The following is a 6016-nucleotide window of genomic DNA, read 5'->3' as shown; positions in this document are numbered from 1 at the left end:
CCGTTGAGTAAACAGTGTGATTTACGAACTAGAAACATCCCTCAAACTGCCGCTGGAGTGCGTTGCGATCGCGTATAGCACGTTGGGTCCCACGTACCGTATGCACAAGTCGCATCGTTCCTGAGCGTTCATCAGCACGTTGAACTTGACTCGCTCAACGTTAACGTTCGACAGCACGGTCCGTGTGCCGACGGCTTTACATACTTCTGCTACCGCCTCATTTACCCGCAACGCCACCAAGTGGTTAAAAAAATGGTTCAAATGGCTCTGAGCACTATGGGACTTAACATCTGAGGTCATCAGTCCCCTAGAACTTAGAACTACTTAAACCTAACTAACCTAAGGACATCACACACATCCATGTCCGAAGCAGGATTCGAACCTGCGACCGTAGCGGTCGCGCGGCTACAGACTAGCGCCTAGAACCGCTCGGCCACTCCGGCCGGCCGCCACCAAGTGGCATCCAACGTCGCGATGGGCAGTGATCATAGTGTTTTGGGTCATCAGAGTATTTTAACATCATAATACCTCGTTAACAGCAAAATACAGAAATGATACTTCCATGAAACAATCGACACTAAAAACTAAGTTCTGCGTGTCCTTCACAAGTAGGGTTAAAGAAACTCGGGCGTGTACTGATAACGCGGAATGCTTTTTTGCATCAGTGAACAGTTCAAAATAAAAGTCGCTACTCAAAGTTAGGCGGCATAACGCTCGAGAACGCAAATTGAGACTCTATAGCAAAGCCTTGCCCGAAATATAAGATTTTTCGTGAATAATAGTCAACACTTCAGTCGCACGTAATAAAATTTGTTTACTGTTCGCCTTTATCCTCCACTTTTTGGCTGCATAGTAAAATCTGTCAGTTCAGTATGCTAAGCATTAGACTCAAGATATGTAACGACTCGGAACACGAAAACTCGCGACCATGAAGGCATAGGGAAGCAATAGTTAAAAAACAGCAGGCACACTTTCCACTGACAACCATAACTCTGCGATTCGGACCTCAGTCCTCGGTGAGCAACCCTTGTTATAGTGCAGAACGGCGATCATACATTCAGAGCCAGGATGGAGCGCGAATGCTTTATAAGCAACTCTACGAAGGCCACCCTGTACGTCATGGGACGCATGCGTGCGTGTCGCTAGGATTCGAGCAGCAGCGATGTCAGATGGTGATTCTAACACCCACACATCTCACAGAGGTTTTTTTGAAACATAGAATATGTAATTTATATCATTTAAAGAACTGCACACTTCTGAAAATTATATTGAGAGGTTTATCATCGAATTCTATTAGACTGTTCCAAATTTGCAAATTGAGGGATTGTTAGCTGATATCCGGAACCGAGGAATGAGCGTAGGAGATTCTGGGTTTACGTAAGTCTGCATACAAATTTACACTTTCTATTGAGCGTTTGCAAAGTTTTAACTCAAGGCCCATATGTCTGTTACGTCGGATTGTAATGTTTACGAACTATAGTGTAGTAGCTACATCTCCGACCGTAATACGCGCAAAACCTCGGTATGTTCTTAAAAAAGAAAACTTTAGAAACCAATGGGCGAGGCCATGGAAACCCAGTGATATTCGCTAGCCTAAAATACTTTGTGCGGAATATGTTATGTGTGTTTGTGCATGGTTCTGATACATTTCACAAACTTCAGTTGCCCTAGTATATTATATAAAAACTCACATAATGTTATTTCTGAAACGTCTAAAACTACTATGGTATTGTTGTAACAGTTTCACATACAGCTGATCGCTTTTTATTTTTTCTTGGAGTAATTTAAGGAAATAGATGATGCCAGACACAGACTTTTTCAAGAGCGGGACTTGAATTCCGTTTACTCATAGCGTTTAATGACTACTACGGTGTGTCTTAGTGGATCTTTGTGGCGTATTGATTTTGGGGAGTCACAAGTTCAGAGAAAATTCACCTCTTGCTTCATTGAGGTAAGCCTGATAACAGTTGTGGTTCCATTGTTTCGATTACACTGTCCTCAATAAAATGAGCTCACAAATTTATGAGTTCCGGTATTTCCACCTGAGTGTGAACTGTGTGATATGTCCAGTGAACACCGCTAAGGTCATGCCGATGCCGTCTACTCTTTTGAGTAGCGTTATCAGCAACTAACCGTTTTCAAATGAACATCATTGAGGGTCTGCATGTTATATATGACGGTAGTATCTGTTCCCGAAAGAACAGTTACCGTGGATGACCATGCAGCTTTGCTAGAAATGAAATGATAATTAAATGGACACCCTAGCTGCAAACAGGCGTTGATGTACTTCATTGGGGACATGTTGAAAACGTGTGCCTCGACTGGGACTCGAACCCGGGATTTCCTGCTTACATGGCAAACGCTGTATCCATCTGAGCCACCGTGGGCACAGAGGATAGTGCGTCTGCAGGGACTTATCCATTGCACGCTCCCCGTGAGATCCACATTCCCAACATGTCCACACCACCACATTCGTAGTGCGCCTAACAGATGTTTGCCCATCATACTCATTACTCGTGGCAGATTAATCTTCATTTCATTTCTAGCAAAGCTGCATGGTCATCCACGGTAACTGTTCTTTCGGGAACAGATACTACCGTCATATATAGTTAAAATATTGCTTCCCGGCCATTGACCTTCTTGTGCGAAAGCACACGCTATGCCCGAACTCGTACGGGCCTTGGTAGATTAATCTGCCACGAGTAATGAGTATGATGGGCAAACATCTATTAGGCGCACTACGAATGTGGTGGTGTGGACATGTTTGGAATGTGGATCTCACGGGGAGCGTGCAAGGGATAAGTCCTTGCAGACGCGCTATCCTCTGTGCCCACGGTGGCTCAGATGGATAGAGCGTCTGCCATGTAAGCAGGAGATCCCGGGTTCGAGTCCCGGTCGGGGCACACATTTTCAACATGTCCCCAATGAAGATCATCAACACCTGTTTGCAGCTAGGGTGTCCATTTAATTATCATTTCAGGTCTGCAAGTTGCCGGCTGGTCGAAGCGTGCAGTACCCAGACTTTCGGGGCATTCGTATGTGACAGCGTCCCCATGTTGAACAGTGTAGGAAGTTTAGGGCAGGCATATTCGTCTTCAAGTGTCTATACGACCAACACAAAGGAGAATTACCATTTTGTGCAAAAAACACATTGGAACCTCTTCAATTTTGCGCCTGCTACCCAAGAATATGTAACTGAGTCATTGCAACAATCTGTATCACTCCAAACCGTTGGTAAGAGACAAACAGCCTCCTGACTGGAGAACTGTAGACTGTCCCATGCATAGATTGCTGTCAACACAACAAGTAGTGCTGTGATTGTGAAGCACGGTCCGCTAGTGAATGGTGTCGCATTGTGTTCAGCGACTAACTGGGGTTCTCCACTATCCTTGATGACCATCGTCAGTGACCATGGCGACGTCCTACGAAGTGGTCCCATTCTTATGATGTGTTCGAGAGGCGCAGCAGTGTTCATCCATGGGCATCGTGGTGTAGAGAGATATCGAGTTTGGCTATAATAGACAGCTGACAGTGACTGACGGAACTCTGACATCACGACCGTGTGTCATGTGCGTCCTATGTCCTCATGTGCTGCCTCTCATGTGACAGTATTAAGGTATCAGCTCTCAATTGGACAATGTTCATCGGCAAATGGAGTATAAATTTATGAACCCACTACTTGATTTTGAGGAACTTTGGGAGCCAGCTAGAAGCAAGGACATGTTCTCAATAGAACATGTGTGAGACCAGACAGGACGTCAAATCCGGCCCATTAGCAGCATCCAGGGTGTCATGGACGGGTTACAATGGCCCTGTGGCAGCTTGCCTTAGGAAAGGGCACAACTGTTTGTATGAGGACCTTCCCAACCCGACCAATGTATGCATTCTGGTCAGAGGGAATGCACCGTCGTACTAATAATTGAGCACATACTACGAAATTCTTTGCAAGTTTGACACGATTTAGAAACCACTGCAGTAACATCATATATCCTCTAATTTGTGAGGTAATCATTGCAGTAACATCACGTATCCTCTAAAACCGTGTAGTTTCATTTAGTTTTATCCTCCTCATTCTGGGCGCGTCGCTTTTTATCAGACAGTGTATTTTGAGACATATTAGTCTGGATATTCACTGCCTTTTCGAGCGTGCCTTTACTCATCATATTGTTTATCAAACTCACACCGTTATAAAAGGGAAGAACATCAGTCTTTAAACCAAAATTCGGCTTATGGACAGGTAAGTAACATGTTCAGTGAGTTACGACACATTTTGTGTGTCCGCCTTTGGGTGGGGCATGTCCTGCACTATTTGTCAGCTGATCTCTGAAAGCTTGTTCTCCTTTTACTGTCAGATATTATTTTTGGTATACTTCTTGTTTTAGCGTAACCACAAATGCCGGAACGAAGATACGGAACGCAAGACCAGAGAAGGTGGAGAGGAAACGGCGGCGAATGGTATGTGGATCTGGACGGCGCCTTGCCAAGCGCGCCCCCTGCAAGACGTGAACAATTGCGACGCTCCTGCCTGCCTCAGCCGCTCAGATCGGCCTGAGCCTGCATCGTGATTACTGCTACGCTGTCAGACTGTGGTGATTCGTATCAAGTGTTTCCATCGACTCTGCGTATGGCAAGAACTGTACTGTTTTAAAGTCGCCTCTCGCTAGCGACAATTGCGATTGTAAAGTATTTTCAATTGTTTTCTAACAATAAAACTACTAATGTTATCTGTTTGAAATTCTTGCTTAGCATTCGGAGAACGCTGCATCCCGTAGGCACGCTATTAGCGACGAGTGGGCACGACCCCCACACTTCTTCTATGTTCTTTTAGCTGTAATGACAATGGAATGGAAAGGGCGTATTATTTAAAGGGTAGTTTGCTATCTTTGGCCCGAAAGAAGCATGCTCTTTCAGAAGTTCTTTCTCGGGATTTGTTATAGATATCAATGCCAAATTTCTTAAAAATGTTTATATTTTCTCTACAAACTGGAAATCTTTCGACCGGAAATGTCGAAGAGCAAAAGCGGAAGTGCCGTCGGAACGAAACAAAATTTCGATGTAGACCCCCATGGGCGGTATGTCACAGGTCAGCCGGCTCATCTGAAATCAAAATTGAATTGACGTTAGCGACGTATGTAAGATTCTTTAGGAGTTGTACCTCGCTGAAGTTATTTGAGCCGTAGGAAACAAAATGACCAGCATTTAAAGAAAAAGGGTTTCATCGATTTTTCGAATTCGTTGGTCAAATAAAAATATTTATAGTTGATGGATTGGAATAAGAGTGGTACAACTCCTAGAAATTTAGTTAGCTTCGTCGGAAACAAAGAATCATGCCAATCGGTTTGGTAGATTGGAAGTTACCATACAGCGCGATAAAAGAGGAAAACGCGTTTGAAGTTTTGACTACATATAAATTCAGGATTATGCACATTATGTTCAATCTGCTATTTCGGATCCATAAAGTAGTCCTTCCTCTTTCTCTTCCTCACAGAGGGCGTCCTGATCGATCTGGGCCATCCTGCGCTGCTCCAGAACCGCTCGTACGGCCGGTGACAAGCGGTTTTCGGCCATTTGAATCCGGTGGTCGTCCGAATGCTTGACGAACTGCTTCGAATTGAGTCCGAGAACGACGTCCATCGTTGTCATGGTCTTCGAATTTGCTGAATACCTTTCGTTGAAGCTGAACACTGCCAGGAAAGTCGCAATCTCCACTGACTTCGCACTAGAAAGCAAATTCTTGGGAGCTAACTTCCAAACACAAGCGTTCAAACTTTCATTTTAATTTTGTGTGTTTCCTCCCAAGCACCGGTACAATAACCCGCCCTCCGAAAGGGCGTCGCAGATAGGACGAATCACTTTGAAGAGCGGCTGGTCGCGTTGATATTCGTCCAGATATCCGCTAGCCTCTGCAATGCACCACTTGCACCAACTAGTATCCCCAGCCGGTTAATTTTGGTGTTGTGGGTGGTCATCCGGCGGACACTTGTGGATATATTTTCAAATAACTTCCGGGAATTCA

At 44.7% G+C, this 6016-nt stretch overlaps 1 non-coding gene across 1 annotated transcript; it reads left to right on the top strand.

Moving 5' to 3' along the window:
• The first annotated feature begins 2828 nt into the window (after window positions 1–2828).
• Window positions 2829–2903, top strand: Trnat-ugu (transfer RNA threonine (anticodon UGU)). The gene has a single exon. It is a non-coding gene; the product is annotated as a tRNA-Thr (tRNA).
• The last annotated feature ends 3113 nt before the right edge of the window (window positions 2904–6016 follow it).

The sequence above is a fragment of the Schistocerca nitens genome, chromosome 4 (genome assembly GCF_023898315.1).
Source record: "Schistocerca nitens isolate TAMUIC-IGC-003100 chromosome 4, iqSchNite1.1, whole genome shotgun sequence".
NCBI classification, from domain to species: domain Eukaryota; kingdom Metazoa; phylum Arthropoda; class Insecta; order Orthoptera; family Acrididae; genus Schistocerca; species Schistocerca nitens.
The sequence above is the reverse complement of the archived record's forward strand: the minus strand, read 5'-3'. Positions and strand labels throughout refer to the sequence as shown.